Source organism: Crocuta crocuta, unplaced genomic scaffold (assembly GCF_008692635.1).
Source record: "Crocuta crocuta isolate KB4526 unplaced genomic scaffold, BGI_CrCroc_1.0 scaffold260, whole genome shotgun sequence".
NCBI lineage: Eukaryota > Metazoa > Chordata > Mammalia > Carnivora > Hyaenidae > Crocuta > Crocuta crocuta.
The window spans coordinates 2,458,445-2,479,454 of NW_027527525.1; the positions used below are offsets into that span (position 1 = coordinate 2,458,445).

The 21,010-nt window shown below is 40.0% G+C and overlaps 1 long non-coding RNA gene across 1 annotated transcript; it reads right to left on the reverse strand.

Annotated features, from left to right (window-relative positions):
- Positions 1-15,212: 15,212 nt before the first annotated feature.
- Positions 15,213-20,673, reverse strand: LOC144231913 (uncharacterized). Its single transcript, XR_013335238.1, has 3 exons — positions 20,600-20,673; positions 19,786-19,868; positions 15,213-15,448 (listed from the first exon to the last, which is right to left on the reverse strand). It is a non-coding gene; the product is annotated as an uncharacterized LOC144231913 (long non-coding RNA).
- Positions 20,674-21,010: the final 337 nt, after the last annotated feature.

Here is a 21,010-nt window from a genome sequence, read left to right on the forward strand (position 1 = left end):
TTATATCATTATCATACATAGACTAAAACCAGTGGAATTTTCTTGATATAAAAAACAAGCTGATGTTCAAATTTTATTATTTAAAATTTTTTTAATACTCTGAATCAGAATTAAAATAAGATGTATAAATTGCAACACAATAGTTTGTATTTATCTTAAAATGCTTCAAACTATAGGTCCTTCATTCTGCTTGGTCTCTTGCACAGGTTCTCTCTCTTTTTCTCTCTCTCTCTTTCTCTCAATCTCTATCTCTTGATTTTGATCTCTCCTTATCCTTACAATTTATTTATTTCTTAAAGAAACCAGATTATTCATCTCTAGAGTTTCTCACAGTCAGGATTTTTCTGCTATTTAACATGTTCTCTGTCATCTATGTTTTTTTTTAATTGGTGGTTCGTCCTAGACTTAGTTTGATTTTTGGCAAGAAGTCCCCATAAGTGGTGGGGACTACTTCGTCAGCAGATGATCTGAGATGTCAGCCGCTGTCACGACAGCCCATTTTCATGGGTGAGAGAGGGCAACGTTCTAATTCTACTGTTCTTTCATTTGGCAGCTAAAACGCTTCTAGAGAAAACGTTTCATTGTCAACTACTTGATTTCCCTGAGGTAAGTTCTTACAGGAGACAAAGAATAAATGTTAGGTTCTTTTCCTTTATTATTTTGCAAACTAAATGAGATGATTTTATAACAAGCTCCAAAGAGCATGAGGACATTTGTAACTGTGAATTCATAGATACAACCATGTTTGAAATGTTTTAATTCATTGTGATTATTCTTATCATGCTCAAATCATCCTATTTTTGACCTGTAAGAGCTTTTAAATTCACTCCTGAGGTCCGAAAACTTTTCAATAAGACCTTTGTAGATGTTCTGGTTTCTCTGTTTTCTGGCATTGTATCATCATATCATCTCATCCATAAATATTTCAGAGACTCCTGAGTTCTTCTAAAAGTAGAAGACCATGATCTGGGTACTAAGGGTACTCCTTGGCTATTATTTCTAAGCCCTTTCAATGGACAGAGCCAGGAAATAAAGACAAATTGTCATGAGTTCACGTAGATACTTATCAATCAAATTAGGACTACATAGTTTTTACCTAATATCTTTAAGTGTACATATCTTTTTCTTTTCTGTTATGCCAAGCATTGCATTTCTCAACACTGATGTAATTATTCATTTTCTTTCTCACATAGTTCACATGCAACAGACTCAGGATAACAATATAAATGCTACCATTAACAATATGATTATTAAAACCAACTTAAGATATTTTTTTGTCTTAGGATACATCCCACTAAAGATGTTTAGTAAGTTATTGTTATAAAGTCATCTGAAGTATTTTCTCTCATGTGGTTGTGACACCAACTCAGTATTCTACTAAGTCATTTTACTTTACTTTTTATTTAGAGAGATTACTTATGTATTTACATAATTATGCAAAATATTTTTTTAAATTTTTTTTTACAAATAGTTTATTGTCAAATTGGTTTCCATATAACACCCAGTGCTCATCCCCACAAGTGCCCTCCTCCAAACCCATCTCCCCCTCCCCCCCCACATCCATCAGTCCTCAGTTTGTTTCTCAGCATTCAAGAGTCTCTCATGGTTTGCCTCTCTCCTTTTCCTCCACCATTTCCCCCCTTCTTCTCCCCCATGGTCCTCAGTTAAGTTCCTCCTAATCCTCCTATACGTGCAAACGTATGATATTTGTCTTTCTCTGCCTGACTTATTTCGCTCAGCATAACACCCTCAAGGTCCATCCACGTTGCTACACATGGCCAGATGTCATTGTTTCTCATTGCCATGTAGTATTCCATGGTATAGATAAACCACATCTTCTTGATCCATTCGTCCGTTGGTGGACACTTAAGCTCTTTCCATGTTTTAGCTATTGTTGAGAGTGCTGCTATGAACTGCAAAATATTAATGTATTCCAAAGTCATACCACATGACAGAGTATATTCAGAGAAATTTAACTTCTAACCTCATTCCCTTTGTTTCCTCCATTTGAACCATTTGTTTGGGTTCTTTGAGGAACTGCTTTCTTTTTTTAAATTCTATTTATTTTGAGAGAGAGACAGATCATGAGCAGGGGAGGGACAGAGAGAGGGACACAGAAGATCTGAAGCAGACTCCATGGTGACAGCAGAGAGCCAGATGCGGAACTCGAACCCACAAACCTTGAGATCATGACCCGAGCTGGAATCAAGAGTCAGACACTCAACTAACTGAGTCACCCAGGTGTCCTACAACGGTTTCTTTTTAAGTTTTTGCTTTATTTTTCCTTTTTTTCTTAAAAACAAAAAAGAAAAAAAATATATATGTGTGCATCTCCTCCTCCTTTCTTAGATAATTGATAGTGTACTACCCTTACGTTTCTCCATTTACTTTTTCCGTCAATCAAATATCACTTTAATAATATATAAATGAGATTATACAACGTGTAACTTTATGGGGTTGGTTTTTCCCAGCTAGCGTATTTCTCTGGAGATTGACCCAGGTTGTTGAGTATATAACTAGTGTGTTCATTTTTATTGCAGAGTAGGATTCTCTGGTGTGGATATACCCCAGTTTGTTAAATCATTCAGCCATTCAAGGACATCTGGGTCATTTCTAGGTTTGGGCTATTACAAAGAAAGCTGCTCAACATGTATGTATGGATTCGTGTGTGAATGAGAGTCCTCATTTCTCTGGGATAAAGGGCCAAAAATGTAATTGTTGGATTGTGTGGTAGTTGTGCGTTTAGTTTCTAAAGAAGGTTCCCAACTGTTTTCCAAAGAGATTGTATGTGTCGACCAGGAATGTATAAAGGATTTATTCTGGCTGCATCCTCATCAACTTTTAATGTTGTCACACATTTTATTTTAGACATTCTGATAGGTGTGTGGTCATATTCCATCATGGTTTTAATTTTCAGTTCCCTAAGGGCTAATGATGTTGAACATCTCTTATGTGCTTTTTTGGCCTCTGTATATCTTTCGTGAAATATTTCTTTATGTCTTATCTTATTATTTCTTGACTATTGAATTTTGAGACCTCTTTATAGATTCTAGATACTAGTCCTTTGTCAGATGTGTGGCTTGCAAAAATTTCCATCACTCTGTAGCTTGTCTTTCTGTCTTCTTGACAGAGTCCCTCATAGAGAAAAGACTTCTAATTTTGATCCAGTTTCATTTATCAATTTTCCTTTTATGACTCAAGCTTATGCTCAAAGCTATGAACTCCTTGTCCGGCTCTAGATCCTGAAGATTTCCTCTGTTTTGTTTTCTGTAAGTTTTATAGTTTCTAGCCAGCCTGCCTTCTTCCTTCCACTTTTCAGAGCATTAAGATGCTTATTTTACATACACTGGGGCGCTCAATTGCACCACTTTCTCTGACTCCATAGTTTATGATGAGGGTCTTGGGGTCATTCGAATTGGGTTTTTCCCTGGAGATGAAATACCATTTCTTTCTCCTTGCTTTCAAGATTTTTTTCTTTGTCTTTAGCTTTCGAAGTTACCCGTGATGTGTCTTGTGGACTTGGGGAGCGGGTTATTTTGTAAAGAGTTAGCTTAGCTTCTTAAATCCACAGGCTCTGTCTTTTGGAAAGATTGGGAAATTTGTTAACCTTTCTGTCTTCCTTCTCTGGTTGGTGATGCCGATGGCAGAAGTGTTAGGTCTGCTATGCTGGTCCACAGGTCCCTGAGATTCGGTTCTTTTGTTGTTGTTGTTGTTCTGTTTTGCTCTCTCTCTGTTCAGATTAGGGATTTTTATTGTCTATCTTCAAATCCACTGGCTCTTTCCTCTGTCTCCCTGCCTCTGCCCTTCGCTGTGGAACCCGTCCTGTGAGATGTTTAAATTTCAGCTATTGTGTTTTTGTTTAGTTCTAAAATTCCCATTTGGCTCTTCTTTTTGGCTTCTACTTATTTGCAGAGACTCTCTGTCTCTTTGTGGAGACTCTATTTCTTGATTCGTCTCAAGTTTGTTTGTAGTTCTCATTGTGTCTCTAGGAGGAGGGCTTTAAATCTTCGTCAGGTTATCAGCATTTCTGTCACCTTGGGATTGGCATCTGTTAATCATCTTTTTCGTTCTGCTAGAGATTTTCCTAGTTCTTGGGATGAAGTGTGATTTGCGGTTGAAACCTTGACATTTTTACGTTACGCTATGAGACTCTGGACCTTATTTAAGCCATCTGTTTCAGCTAGCCCCTCTGATACCACGTTGGCAAAGGACAGGCAGGGACACTGTCCTGTGACTGCCAGCTGGGGCTAGAAGTCCAGATTCTCCACTTTGCCTACCTTAACACCCAAGGGGGAATACAGTGTTTAATTTTAGGTGTCGACATGAGTGGGCTAAGGGGTGCCCAGATTAAAGGTTATTTCTGGGTGTGATGGTGAAGGTGTTTCTGGATGATGTGGGCATTTGAATAAGGGAACTCGGTAGATTATCCTCCCTGATGTGGGTGGGTATCATCCAATCTGTTGAGGGTCTGAATAGCAAAAGGCAGAGGAAGGAGGCAGTTGCCTTTTCTTCCTGCCTCACTGTATGAACTGGGACACATCATTCATATCAGTTCATTTTTTTGTGCCCTCGGACTTGGATTTATACCATCAGCTCTCCTGGTTCGAGACTCAGATTGAATTATATCTCTGGCTTTCCTGGGTCTCTAGCCTGTAGATGGCAGATTGTGGACCTTCTCGACATCCATAATGGCATAAGCCAGTTCTTCATAATAAATTGACATAGACTGGGGCATCTGGGTGGCTCCCTTGGTTAAGTTTCTGATTCTTGGTTTCGACTCAAGTCATGGTCTCACAGTTCGTGGGTTTGAGCCCCATGTTGGGCTCTGTGCTGACAGTGCCGAACCTGCTCTTTCTCTTTCTCTTTCTGTCCCTCCCCTGCTTGCTGCTTGCTCTCCTGCTCTCTCTTCCTCAAAATAAATAAATAAACTTTAAAAACTAAAATAAAACATAAATTGATATGGATAGATAGAGATACAGATGCAGATAGAGAGACGTATAAGTGTCTCTTACGGGTTCTGTTTCCCTGGAGAACCCTGACCAATACGGGGACTTCTTGTGACTTTGGGTGGGTTGTAAGTTAGACTTATTCTTTCACTTTATCCCAAACAAATAAAGGCCTATATATACCTGCCTTTACCTCCTGTTAAGGGCACGTATAATTAGACATCTCAAGATGTCGAATGATTTCTACCAGAAAAAAATAATTACTGATGAGCCACGGGTCCTGGAATTCAAAGGGACTTCCAGGATTAGATATCTGGCAACTGCATATTCCTTCCAATTTTTCCCAATGTCCACTTGGTAATTTTGGTTAAACTAATGGATTTGATCAACACTAAAGGAAAAGACTTTGGGCAACTCAATAGGTAATAAATCACTGGCTATGCCATCTGTTTTCCATTTCCAAATACCTTTGCCCCCTTGAAGGCAGAGGCAGATTCTTCGGGGCCCAAACCAGATAGGACCAAGTGAGCCCTTGGTAATACTTGCCTTGGCAACATAGAAAGAATGTGTGTAAGGTAACTCCACATTTTTAGGACTCAAGAAATGGCAATTCCATTTGTTATTCTTCCATCCCTTCCTTCCTTAATGCTATGTATAGAATACATCCAAATTTGAGACACATTTTTATAGAAATGGTAGGATTCTCTGGCTAGTTCACAAGCCTGTTTGACTCTATCTCGCTTTGAGAAACATTGTTTATGGGTGTGGTCACACATTTTCCCTAATCATTACTGGTATGTTGTTTCTAAGAATAAAATTGACTTAGAAAGAAACTTGCCAAGCAATCCCAGGGCTGAGTTTCAAAGGCTTTGGAAAAATAGCCAAGAGGTGTAACAGTTGGCATATTCTCCACTTTGAGCACTAAACTCAGCGTCTCACCTTTAAGGCTGGATAAAGCCTTCTTCAGGCTTCTTCAGGTGACAGCCTGGTGGGATTCACCCCTTCCTATGTGGGTCTTCCTTGGGTAGGGACATATTTTAATAGTTGAGATATGGAGAAAATGTTGTTTTTGTTGTTGCTGCCGCTGCTATTTTGACATTAGAGAACCCCCTCCCCTCCTTCCCCATGAAAATAGTTTTTGTTTTGTGACTTCTTTAAGTATAAATGTATGGTAGAGAAAGAGAGAGACCCTAAAAAACATGGTCACTAAGAATAGGTTACTAGACCTCATCCTGAAGAGGGTAGGTTTGGTTAATCCCAGGAGATATGTACAGAGCCACTGGGTGCCTAGTCTGGGGGCAAATAGGTCCTCAAATCCATCCCAGCTCAGTAGCTTTCCTGCTAGATCAGAATCTATGTCCACTAGAGGCAGTGTCTTGTCTAATTTGCACTAGTTCTAGAAGCTTGGAGCCAGGGCATAGGTGCCTAGAACAATGGCATCCTTCCTGTGATGGAGAAAGGAAAGGACAGAAGGCTCCTGAGACAGCTAGTCACCAGGGAGGGCCACTATGGGTGAAGAATCAAATGTCATTTGTTTTTGCTTTTAATTAGGACTATTTTTCACATGGTAAATGATGTAAATACTACCTATTAATCATTCTGAAGTTAGATGAGGGGACTGAGGTGCACAGAGGCCATGAAAAAGTATTGTCTTCAAGATAAGTACACTTGAGCCAAGATGAGAGGCTGCTCACTTGGCTGGAGTGGGTGGTAAGAACATCTAGAAACACAATGATGAGATATTGGATATTTTTCAGACCTATTTCATCCAGCAAAGTGAATCTTTATCCAAGAACACATAAACAGCCCTTGCATTGATCTAACTTCTAGCAATACTGCAAATCTTTTGATGGTAAGGGATGTTGGTTGTTAATGAAGGTTTATCAACCTTTTCATACACATGCAAAACACTTACTTGTGCTGATGTAAGTGAATTATTTATAGGCACTGACAAAGTATATCTACTAGAGGTCACATTCCATATTAACACTGAATTTTAATAAATGGTCACTGGAGTCTCTGATTAAATCCTGGCTGTTCCTTAGGCCTTGAGGTTCCACATTAGCTGGTAGTTGGCAAAATATAAAATTACTACTGGAGTTGAAAGAAAACTTCCATTTTCTCTGTTTGTTTCTGAAAGCATGTTAGACATAAGTTACCTGTGTTATGCAAATTGGTGTCAAGCAAAAAGGAAGATTTAGTGGTCATGAATATCTCTTCTCTTTAAATTCTATTTTTTATTTAAAATGAAGCCAATTTGATCTGCCAAATGGAAATATCCCCACGAACCCACAGATCATATCAGGAACAGACTTCTGCCCACAGAAGCAACATCCTATTATGGTGGATGAAGGTGGGGACCAAATCTTGAACAAACTTGATGTTCAGACTCTATGAAGCCATGAATGTTAGTCAAGCCTTCATCACCTGTTTCTTTAAGTCATGGCATTGTTATAATCAACTCCAGAGTTGAAATAGAAGATTAAAATTCCACTCCTAATTATACATTATCTTTTCTTGTAACTTTTTCTCAGAGCCAAAAGAATTGAGACACTAAATAGAAAAATTTAGGAGTCATTACAAAAATGCTATTTATTTTGTTAAAAAACTTTTGTAGCTGCTGTGTGGAAAAAGAATTGCTGTGCAATCCGGAAGATATGGATTCAAATCTCTGCCATGATACTTGCTGGCCAATGCTGGGTCTGCACTTCAAAGTTTATTTGTGTTTCGGCTTCGTCACAGTATTTGTTTGAAAACAAGGCTAAAAAAAATCTCTTTGTAAACCTATCCGACTACCTCATGCTGCCCCCATGTGTCTAAGAAAAGAGTGGAGTGCTGGCCCCAGTTTGCACATTAAAATTATCTGGAGAGATGAAAAATTACCAGGCTCTGTTAGTTTCTTGTCTTGCCTGTTTTCTTGGCTCTTTCCTCCCCAGGTGATTCTCATTATGCAATCACATTAGAGACGTGCAGAAATAGATTATAAACTGTCATACACTCTGGGCCTAAAGTTCTGTCTTGTCCAGCAAGAAAGCAGACGCAGGATTAAAATGTGAGATGACTAACGTCCGGGAAAAGACGAGAGCCCCGATTAAGGGTCCTTGCTCCATTTTTAGGATCAGAAGGCTTCCCAACATGGTGATGGACATGCAGAAAGAGACAATGAAACTATGAACATTAACTCATGGACGTGAGGGAAAGGGGGTCTTGAAGATTTGCGGGGTTAGGGGTTTGGGTTAATACAAAGCAAAACCCTGGCCCCGGGCAGCCCGGCAGAAGGTGGTTTACAGCAGACATGAGGCACCGCCTCTGTTTACCTAAAACTGGTCTAGGAGACAAGAGAGAGCAAGCTACCTCTGGATCAACAATAAACTCCGAAAGGGCAGGAGTTTTGATTGTGCAGTTTGTGATTGTATTGTTTGTGTAGACAAAAGTATCCAGCTGACAGTGGTACTCAAGTAATTTTATTGAGCAGATAAATTGATAAATGAATGTACACTTGGCTTTATTAAAGAAGTGATAGAATCAACCCTCAAATCAGATCCTGCTGTAATAATTATAGTTACCATCAAGTGGGTCCTAACAATGTTTCTGACGTGGCTCTTAAAACCTCCTAATGGAGTCCTATTGAGTTTAGTAACAATCTGAACTTTTTACCATAGCATATAAGGCGCTGGATGGCCTGGCCCCTTCCTTCTTTTTCACCCTCCCTTTTCAGTCCCACAGACTCTATTTATTTTGACCCATCATGCTTATTCTCACCTCAGGACCTTTGCTCTTCCTATTCCTTCCACACGGATTATTCGTCTCCAGATCTTCATGTGTCTGATTCTTTCTCATCATCAGAATATCATCCCACGCACATCATCTCCTCAGACCCGCCTTCCATGGTGACTGTCTAATGTGCCTCCACCCTGCTGTCACTCTGTCCTATTACCTCATTTCAGTGTCCTCTCTATGGGGAACTACCTTTTTATTTATATGCTAATATATGTTGATTTGATCATTCAACTGAGTTCCTCAGTCCCCACTAAAACTGAGTACCATTAGGACAAAACTCTAATCCTTTAATTTTTTTTTTCAGGTAATATATTCAGCACTCAGAGCAGTGTCCAAAATCAACATGAACTTAACTAAATATTTGATGAATGCATACAATGATTTAAAAAAAAATTTTTAATGCTTTTTATTTATTTATTTGTATATTTGAGAGACAGAGAGAGAGAGAGAACTAGCGAGGGAAGGGCAGAGAGAGAGGGAGACACAGAATCTGAAGCAGGCTCCAGGCTTTCAGCTGTCAGCAGAGTCAGATGCAGGGCTTTAACTCCAGAACCGTGAGATCATGACCTGAGCTGAAGTCGGACACTTAACTGACTGAGCCACCCGGGTGCCCCACAATGATTTTTAAAAGGCTTATCTGCTATCTATTAACTTGTCTACCTTTGGGAAAATCATGTACTTCCTGGAATAACATGCATAACTTGCTTTGCACAATGGTTGGCATATAGCAAGTGCTCAGATAATGTCTGCTTCTCTCAACTGTGCTGTTTCTTTTCTTTTTTTTTTTTAAGTTTTTAAATTTATTTTTGGGAGTGAGAGGGAGTGCATGGGGGCAGGGGCAGAGAGAATCCTAAGCAGGCTCCAAACTGTCCTTTCTGAGCCCAATGCACAAGCTTGATCCCAGAAATCATGGTTTAACTGAGCCACCCAGGTGCCCCTTACACAATGTTGCTTCTGTTCTACCCTAAAGAAAAGCTCTTCAAGGCGTCCTGTATAAAGTCATCTAAAAACAACAGCAGAATTTAGGTTTTCTTTTTTCTTGTGTAAATACCTAGGGATGAAATTTGGCATAATTTGCCAAAGGGACAGTATCGATTCACACCTCCATCCCCTCCACATTCTCCAGCATTTAATATTGTCAGTATTTTTAATTTGAGCATTCATGTGAGTGTAAAATGGTGTACCATTGTTCTTTGATTTGTCTTTCCCTCATGACTAATGATGTTGCGCATTTTTTGTATATTTATTGGCCATTCACCTGCCTTCTGTTGTCAAATGTCTTTTCCAGTCATCTGCCAAATTTTTGCTAGCATGTCTTCTGATTCTTGATATGTAGACCTTTTTATTTATTCCAGATACAATTCCTCTGCCAAATGTATTTCCAATGCATTTCAATGCCTCTAATACGTTGACAATGACTTCTCAATTTTTAAACTGCTTGTTTTGTTGAGTTTTAATTTTCACGAGGTATAATTTACCAACTTTTATTTTACGTTGAGTGCTTTTTGAGTTATACCTAAGAAATCTTCCCCTGCTTCAAGGTCATGAAGATAGTCTATGTTTCTCCTCCCCCCGCCTCCGAATCTTTATGGTTTTAGTTTCTACATTTAATTTTATAATCAATCAGACTAATTTTTGCATGTGATTTGATGTAGGGGGCCCAAATTTGTTTACCATATGTATATCCAGATTTTTATTAAAAAAGTCTAGTACAGCCTTGTTCATAACAGGGAAAAAGGAAATAATCCAAATATCTATCAATAAGAGAAATGGAAGAACATATTGCAATTATTCTAACAATCGCATACTAATCAGCAATGCAGAAAGTTACTATAGATATATGCAACAGCACTGATGAGTCCTGAAAAAGTTATGCTGAGTGAAGGAAGCCAGACATAAAGGGCTACATACTGTTAATTCTATTTATATGAAATTTAAGAGTAGGCAAAGTTAATGTGTGGAATGAAAATCAGCACAGTGGTTGCCTGCGGAGGAAGTGAGACTTCATTCAAGTGGACGTTGGGGGGACTCTGTACAGATAGAAACATCCTAGTTCTTGATTGGGATGCTAACACAGGTGAAACACTTATCAGAACTCATTGAATTTGGTACTTTAGGTCTGTGTATTTCATTGTCTGTAAATTTTAATCTTTTTTCAATTTCTTTTTAGAGAGAAAGACAAAGAGTGTGAGAGGGACTGAGGGAGAAAGAGAGGGAGTATCCCAACATGCTCCTCATTCAGCATGGACTTGGAGCTTGATCCCATGACCCTGGAATCGTGACCCGAGGCAAAATCAATAGTCTATCGCTCAACGAACTGCGCCACTCAGGTGCTCCATAAAATTTATCTTTATTTTTTAATTTTTTTTATATTTTTATTTATTTCTAGGAGAGAGAGAGACAGCGTGAGCAGGGGAGGGTCAGAGAGAGAGAGGGAGATACAGACTCTGAAACAGGCTCCAGGCTCCGAGCTGGCAGTCGGCACAGAGCCCGACGCGGGGCTCGAACCCACGAACCGCGAAACCATGACCTAAGCGAAAGTCAGATGCTCAACTGACTAAGCCACCCAGGCGCCCCCATAAAATCTATCTTTAAAACATCACGTAGCTGATAGTGACAAAGAGATTATAAGCATGGGCACGCCATTACATGGAAGGGCAAGTCTCTCTAAATATTTCAATAACCCACCTTCATCCTGCAGGCATCTCTGTTTATGACGATAAAATTAAGAAATGGGTAATTTGTCTTCAGAATCTTCTTTAAATAATTTAGAGAATCTGCTTAGAAAGTTTTTAAATGTAAAACCTTTGATATTTAAGAGGTTTTGCTATTTTAAGAGGCACAGTTTAGGTAGGACAATTTATGAGTCAGAAACCTCTAGTAGCTGACATTGTGTGATATGCTTATATAAATATATAAATTCACAGAACATATATATGTGTGTGTGTATGTATCCACTTTAGAGTCCTGGAACAAAGCCACAAAAGACTATGTAATTATACTATAAAGGATTGATGTGCTTTTGGGGCTTCACAGTCTTTTTTTTTTTTTCAAATTGAATTGAAATGCTCAATTTTAAAACCCCAGCTAGAATTGCATATTAACAACAGAATACTTGCAACCATAAATTTATAACTGCTTCGGGATTTTCCAGAACAATCCCTTTGAGCTGCTCAGGCTTTGACAGAAAGAGTGTACAATCCGCCCGCACCACTTCTACCTCAGACCAGTCAGCAGAATCCTAAGCAGCTTTATTTCATTCACCCGGATTCTTTTTGTGCCTTGCTATCAAAGCTCAGACCTACTTATGTGTTTATTAATGATGACTGTCTTTTCATTTCTATCAGCATTCACTGAGNCTGAGGAGGCAAGTTCCAGGGAACTTGTCAAACAGAGTCTTCTACTGGGTCATGAAAAAGATTCAGAAGGCGAGAGCACTTTGCATTGTTTCATAGGAAATGGGTTATCAGACTACAAACAGAATTTGGGAATCCTGCTTAGTCAATGGGGAATACGTATGTACTCCTGCCCCCATTTCTGTGTGAGAAGTTTCCATTGGCGTAGCTCTCTTGGGCTTTCTCACCCCATCGCTGCTCCCTCCCGAATGAAGAGTGTCTTTTCTGATTCGTGATCATGGAGGATGCAATGAGAGAGTTTCAGCTCCTTCTCATCATGCCTTCACCATGCCACAGGCACAATTGATCTGGTTTGGTCCTTCTGGGGTGACCTGCACTCTGGGGGAAATTTTCAATTCAGGAAAGTAGTAGCAAACCAATTTGCCCAAGGACATAAGTCATTGTTTTTATCTGACTTTTGTGCTTCTCTTTCAACTGGATCTATACTCAAGTGGGAAGGAGAAATTTCACATTTTCGGAACGGAGCACTCCTGCCTGGGGGTTGACAAAAAAACACTTTTGATCTTACCTCTCTTGTTTTGTAAAAATGTGCATCTTTGTGAATTTTAGCACACGAATATAGCTGACTCTTCATTGTCTGGGAAAAGGGGTAAATTTCATACTCCTGCTGGCCTGAGCTTTTAGTACGGTCATTTACCTGTATTCTGAGAGCCTCCCGACATGCATGTGACTTAAGAGTTCACTCAACTAGCTTCTTATTGAAATCTTGGAATGATCCCCACTATAATTTATTTTGTTTAAGGTAGCTGGATAGTCATTAATAACTCCTAATAAATAGGAGTCGTTTCACATTTCATCAATACCTTAAAATTGTTTTTCTCATTACTTTTCTAATGTTTATGTCCATATTTTTTCCTTATCATTGGCCATCTTCTATAGACCAGAGACTATAGCTGATTAATGAGATCTACGGGAACCTTTTCAAATACTAGAGAGAATATATTCAAATGTAACTTTCTCTTATATGAGGTGTCAAAAAAAGAGGTATAAACAAAGTTCTCCAGGAGCACAGACGAAGGGAATATCACCTATGACCATGGGACTGACCTCCTATAAACTAAGTATCAACTTTAGATAGTCATTTTTTTAAAAATTTTGATCTCAGGTATGTGTCCTACAATAGCAAAGAGATTTGTTTGAAAATAAACAGATAATAAGTGAGCACCTGGAAGTTTTGATGAAACTTCCATGTGTTCCAAGATATTCCTTATCAGGCTTGGGGTGTGACCATTTATTGGGTTAAGGCTTTGAAAGACCATTACCTATTCCAAGAAAAGCAGTCCAGCTGGTTATATAGTACAGGCCACCTTGGATTATCTAGCCCTGTCCTGAAAGAAAGTAGGGTCTGAGGGAGTGCATCATGGACAGTCAGGCCCATAGAGAAGGCTCAGAATACTCTTCAGTGAAAGTGTTCTAGCAGGCACTGGATGATCACCTGCCAAAGATACTGGGGCAGATTCTTGTCCTTGGTGAAAAGCTGGTAAGAGTCTATGACCTCACAGACCCTTCCCATTCTAAAATCTCATGGTTCTTTTATAAGAAGGTGTGTGTTAGGACCCATAGTAGTGGGGAGCTCTGGTTAGCCAAAAAGAAGCGTGAGGGAATTAGGTGTTTGGACTCTCCTGCTCGTCTCCGATAGAATTATTAGTGCTTATTTTCACTCCTTTCCAGAATCGATCTTGATTCAAAGATCAACCCAGCGTAAATAGGGGTCAGCCTGTGCTCCTATATAGTTCTAAATTGCAAAATCCCTACTTCTTTTCCAGGATCATGGATTAGAGTTCTGATTCACTTCTCTTGAATAGTCAATACAGAAGAACTGTTTTTATCCCAGTCCCCTTGATTAGAGCCCCTACATTCTATCTAATTACTTTAGTAAGCTTCTTACTGTCTTGTGAGATACTTCAAGAAAAAACCATAAATTTTTGAAGAAAAGTATAATAAAATATTTTAAAAAGGTATATTCACATCCTAGCTTAAGAAATAAAACACAACAGTAGAGTTGAAGCCTTTCGTTTCTTCTCCCCTGAACATATTTTATATTCAATCCAGTGGTGATCACAAAGAAATCTACTCAAAAAATCCTCCCTACCCCCTTTTTTCTTCTTTGACATGTAGGTATATTGTATGTGACTTCCCTTGCTGTAGGTCTGAGCATATGATAGAATTCTGGCTGAAAGAATGTGAATGGAATGGAAGTACACCACTTCCAAATCTAGCCCATAATCCTGAATAATCCTCCAAGCTCTCTCCTTAACTGGCTGCATGGAGAAGTTTCTGAAGTTCCCAGAGGGGGATGGGGGACTACAAGGAACATAATTGGGTCTCCAAATGACTGCATGGTGCTGTTTTTCACTACCAACTTCACTGGACTGTAACACGAATGAAAAGTGGACTTGTTTTGAGTTAGCCTCCTCTCACCAATAAATTAATTGTTTCTATGCAGTTATATAGGCTTTTACCCCCCGAAGAGTGCATGTTTTCCAACTTACAATAATGGAACTAAATTGCATATGTTTCTTCAGCATCTTGGTGTTTTCACTCACCATTGCTTGTGAGATCCACCCATGTTAGCAGGTAAGGTATTGTTCTATCAGTTTGTTTTCACTGCTGTAGAATTCTCCACTGTATAATTTTGCAAAATATCGCATAATTTGTTTATCTATATCCCTATTGCTGGCTATTTAAATAGGTTCATATTTCCTGCATTTATAAGTATTTTTAATGTTTATTTATGTTTGAGAGAGAGAGACAAAGCATGAGTGGGGGAGAAGCAGAGAGAGAGGGAGGCATAGAATGTGAAGTAGCCTCCAGGCTCTGAACTTTCAGCACAGAGCCCAACACAGGACTTGAACCCCCAGACCCTAAGATCATGACCTGAGCTGAAGCTGGATGCTTAACCAACTGAGTCACCCAGGTGCCCCATATTTCTTGCTGTTATAAACAACGCAGCTATGAAAATTCTTATATCTACTAGTGAAGGTAGTGAAGATAGATAGGTAGATGATGGATCGATACCCCTAAGATACTCAGTGAATTGACATTTGCTGCATGAAATCACTTCAAAAGCTAGTGACAACACAACAGCCATTTATTTAGCTCACAATTCTGTGGTTTGGCGCTTTAGGTTGAGTTCAGGCTTTGTTGGTTTGAGCTGAGCTTTTTATGTTTTTATGAGCAGCTCAAGATGTCTTGTGGCTTTTGGTCTCAAAGGGTTAAGCTGGGATTGTTCATCTCTGCTCCGTGCATGGTCTTCCCTCATCCCCCAGCAGTCTGGTTCAGGCTTGTGCCTAGGCTGTCAGGGTTCTAAGGGCAGCAAGAACAAAAGCTGTAAGGTCTCTTGAGGCCCCGGCTCAGAATTGGCCCAACATCACTTTTTTTTTTTTAACTTTTTTTAATGTTTTATTTATTTCTGATAGAGGGAGAGAGACAGCGTGAGCAGCGGAGGGTCAGAGAGAGAGGGAGACACAGAATCTGAAACAGGCTCCAGGCTCTGAGCTGTCAGCACAGAGCCCGACACGGGGCTCGAACCCACGATCCGTGAGATCATGCCCTGAGCCTGAGTCAGACGCTTAGCTGACTGAGCCACCCAGGTGCCCCCCAATATCACTTTTAACACACTTGCTTGGACAAAACAAATCACAAGACCAGGCTACAATCACAGAGTAAGAGAATAAACTCTACCTCTTGATAGAAGGATATGCAAAATATTGCATGGAGTTTTGTAATCTACCGCACCTAAGAGTACAATTTCTGGGAGCTCCTGGCTGGCTAATCGGTAGAGCATGTGACTCTTGATCTTGGGGTTGTGAGTTCAAACCCCATATTGGGGGTGGAGCTTACTTAAAAAAATTTTTTTTAAAAAGCAGTATTGGGTACTGGTTAAGAGCATGGACTCTGGAACCCTGTAGCTTTGCTTGGATCATAACAGTACTGGCTGCAACTATGACCTTGGCCAAGTTTTTCAAACATCTCTATCTCTTAGTTTTTTCATCTTCGAATGTTCTTGGTCACAAGCCAGTTTGGGCATACAAAGACTTTATTGGAAAGCTACTGCTTGGCTCTCTTAATCAATTGGAAGGCTGCACAACTAGGCTTAGCATATGGGCAGAGACTAAGGCAAGAGCTGGGAGAGGTTGACAGTAAAGAGCTCAGCCAAGGCCAGTTTTTGTTAGAGAGAAGGGAAACTCCCAGGCACTGGGCTGAATACTATGGGGTTCAGAATGATGCATGACTCTGCTTCACCCCTAGTAACCCCTGTAGAAACAGCTTATAATGAGGTCACTTCTCCACTTCTGTCTTACCCTACTTATAGCCATCCCACACCCAACTCTGAATTCTTTTTTCTACAGAGACTTACACACCAGTGTGAAGTCCATTTAGCAGAGATCCACTAACCTGTCTTTTATGTTTTAGTTGATATTTTACCCTCTTTCTCTACCTTTCCCCTGAAAACTTGGCTGTTCTGGGTCTCCCTACAGTAGGTAAAAATTCAGAGCAGAAGGAATTCCTAGAAACAAATATAAACTACAAACAAACTTATGGCAGAAAGGAAAAGCTATACACTAATGGATAAATAGGTTGCTTGTGGCAGAGTTAAAGTAGAAATGGGAAAAAAACTAGGTAAAGAAAATAGTCAAAAGACTAGCTGACTGACTTTTCTTATTCCGTTTATGAGAAGGCCATGAGTTTATTCCAGGCTATCCTGGAATTGTGTATGTGGGTGTATATATAAATATATATGTATATGTATACAGATTATGTATATGTATAAATACATACATATATATACATATGTATATATACACACAGATTATATTTCATATTGTGTATATATGTGTATACATATATATGTATCTATGTGTGTGTGTGTGTGTGTGTGTGTATGTATACATTCTGTTTATTGACTGGGTTCCCCAGTTTTTGTAGGAGAAAATTGTTAAGAAATTACTAGAAATCATACGTGAAGATAGCTGGAGATCAGTTTGGGAAATCAGTGCATCCAACAAGCATTTATTGAGGATCAATTATGTGCCAAGTAGGACCTAAAGCTTCACAGGGGCTCACTGAGCTGACTGCGTGATGAAATATTCAAGGGGCTCATAGCCTGAGGAGGTCTGGAGGGGAGATAGCGAAATTAACAAATATAATATACTTAGTGGGTGAAACAAATAGACTAAAAGCAGTAACCAGAACTAACTATTGAGATTTTTCAAGCTATAAAAGACCACTGATAATACCTAACTGATCACATCAATTTCAAAAGATATTCTATATATATTCCCTTTATTACATTACATACCAGGGACTCATTTGCATGAGAATATCTGCACCACACAAGGACTCTAAAATGAAGAGCATCCTCTATATTTCAACATGAAGAAAAATTTACCCCAGAATGGTCCATATTACTTTAAGTATTTAGTTTCACTCTGCATAGATGGCTTTAACGAAGGCTAGGAACCATCAGTGACTGCCCTGGGCACATGCCAGCGTCATCGCTCTGCCTCTGAAGGAGCCAGTCCTGGTCCAGTCACTTGCTGTGATTGTTTCCTACAATTACCTCTTCCAAGGACTGTTCATTTTCTCCTCTGATGATTCTTTATCCACTATCGAGTGTTTGAAAGGAACTAAATGGCATTAATTGTGTTTCTCACAAACAAATGCCTTTTCAGAGGACCATAAAATAGCAGGTGCAACATCATTGGAGCGATTCCTTCAGATGGCTGTTTTGAGTTTGGATTCATTCTGAGCTTGGATTAGTAACGCAACCAGGCAAATTGCATGAGAGTCCACTCATGAAACCACTCCTTAAAAAGACAGTAACTGGGAAAACGTTCTTTTCTAGAGCTGTCAAAATTCAGAGTTATCAGTAAGTATTTGTAACTGACACATTAGGTGTGGGGGATGGGAGAGAGAACATTGTTGTTCCTCTGGGATCTTACAGGGGTTGCTGTGAACACCCTAACGCTGACAGTTCTGTTACAGACATGGCCACAGCCAAAGCTGTGAGACTTCGCTGGGAAAGCAAGCATGAAATCAGAATCCTAAGTCTCCAAAAGAGTTCTATTGTAACTCCATTCACTGAAGCAGACTATTAAATTAAAACTAGCTCTTTCAGTGGCCAGAGACTTCTTCCCCTTATAACTTAGCTGATGACCAGGGTTCCCCGGGTGGCTCAGTTGCTTAAGTGTCTGACTTCAGCTCAGGTCATGATCTTGCAGTTTGTGAGTTCAAGCCCCTTATCAGGCGCTGTGCTGACAGTTCAGAGCCTGGAGCCTGCTTGGGATTCTGTGTCTACCTCTCTCTCTGCCCCTCCCCTACTCATGTTCTGTCTGTATCTGTCTCTTTCTCTCTCAAAAATAAATAAACATTAACAAAAATATTTTGAAAAACCAACTAAGCAGATGAGCAAGAACACTAAAACTTTGATGGGCATAAAGGGCAAAAAATCAATTAAAATCACATTGACTTGTTGCAGAATTGTAAAGGGTGGCGAACTGTCTTCATTTTCAGTAAAGACTCTAACCATACTTGGGTCCTGTGACCTTGAGAAACTGACTTTGGGCTCAGTCTTTGTTTACTTATTTATAAAATGGAGATAACAATGTCTTCTCATTTATTGTGAGCATTAAATAAGACTTCCTGTGTAAAGTGCCCAGTATTTGGCAAATGCTCAAATTACATTGATATACTCATTTACATGTGAATATCTGCATCGAAGATGGGAGTCTGAAATTAACTCACTTTCTACCTAATCTTTGCCTCTCCTTCCCGTGTCTTATTATTTCTACACTGTTCTCAGTGTTTGAATATTCCTTCCTTGCATGCCTCTTTTCTCAGTCATAGGCACCTCATTATAAATGAAGTGGAATCGACTCTTTCTCCCAAAGCTACATGATACATACATTGTCAAAGAATAAAACAAAACCAGAGGTGGTTTTGATTGTTTTAAGGAGCTCAATCAATATACTTGCCAGATAAAGACTGACAGCAACGAAGAAGCTCCCCAAATCATTCTATAAAGAGTGGAGTGATGGTGGTACTTGCGATGTGCTAGAAAAGCCAGAGTGGGGGTTAGGGGAGGTTCTTGGTACTTATACTAATTCAGAATTGAAAACCTAGGGGCGCCTGGGTGGCTTAGTCGGTTAAGCGTCCGACTTTCACTTAGGTCATGATCTCGCGGTTCGTGGGTTCGAGCCCCGCGTCGGGCTCTGTGCTGACTGCCAGCCCAGAGCCTGGAGCCTATTTCAGAGTCTGTATCTCCCTCTCTCTCTGACCCTCCCCTGCTCACGCTGTCTCTCTCTCTCTCCTAGAAATAAATAAAAAATATTAAAAAGAAAAAAAAAGAATTGAAAACCTAAAGTCTACATAGAGCAATATGATCCAGAAGTGTTTCCATGGTTGCTTAAAATGAGTCTCATAATTCATAGGCCAGGAAATGTCTTCATTTGGGTCCAGGAAGGGTCTGGCTTCCTGGTGCTAATTCAAAATTCAACATTATGTAGCAGTGCTAGCTAGTTAGTACCAGCTGCGGTGAACACGGCATTCGGCGTCTATCTATTCTAGACAAGAAACAGTAGGGCTGAGACTACAGTGAGAAAGGTTGGTGCCTAGGGAGCAACATTTAAGGACGAACTTACTCTTACAGTTGTGCGTGTGGCCAGTGCCTCCTTGTGTACTCTGTCCTAGCCTTTCCACTTCCCTCATCCGGGTCTTGGCCCTGCTTTGAATACAATTGTAGGGACGTTAGACTTTACCAAGCAGGAAGAGGAAATGAGGCATAGAGTGTTTTTGAGCGGAAAGAAACCTTAGATACCATCTCTATGCTATTTTTCTCATTGGGAAAGGAAGACAACTGAGGTCCAGCATAGACACATAAATTATTTAAGTCATAAAGATGACACAAGTCTTCTTAGGCCACCTGGGAGCTCCTGCCCTCCTCAGCATGGAGTCTGATAGTGCTCCTGGGATACTTCAACATCAGGGTTTTAATGGGTGCGTTTTTTCCTGATTTTATCAATAATGGGAATGCAGCCAACATGTAGGACTTTACCCTTGCTGGGCTGGGACACGCTTAGGGAAGGATGGCGTACATCAATCCCTGCCTTGGGGACAGACACTGGGCAGAGAAGCTTGAGTCCATCATTTCACTTCATCTTCACAATACCCATGTCAGGGGGTTATTTCATCTTTGAAAGTTGAGGAAACTGAAGTTTAAAAGCAGAGCTAACAAAAGGCAGAATTGGGATTTAAATCCAGGTTTCTCAGGTTCTGTATCCTCTCAAGATCTTTTGGTGCAGTAACAGAAAATCCAACCAAACTATCATAACCCAAAAGAGATGTGTTATCTTATATTACCGTTGAGGCCAGAAAGATCCCTGGCTCCAAGCTCGGCTACACCGGTCATCTAGTCTCAGCACCCCCTCCATCTCTCAGTTCTCTCTCCCCAGTTACCTTTGTCCTCAGGCTCAGGATGGACAATAAGATGGCTGGCAGCAGTTCCTGGTGAACATCCTCTCAAGTTCAAGTCCAGGAGAAAAGAAGGAAACACTCGAAACAATCTCAGCCAACATATTGCATTCTATTGGTTCTGGCATGTGTCACATGCCCCTGCAGAACCAATTACAGTGGCCAAAGGGAATGTGTGCTCTGATTGGCCAGGCTTGAGTCCCCTGCCTGCTGCTAGAGTCACAGGTGGTAATATACCACCTGAGACTCCTGGTCTGAGGATGGAGGGGTTGGTTCTCTCCTCTGCTAATAGAAGATGAGTGAATGACTAAAAAGCAAAACGTGCAGCTGACACTTCAGGCTCCTAAACCGGATGCCATTAATAAGATCCGAAAAGAGCACGTAAAAACAGACCAC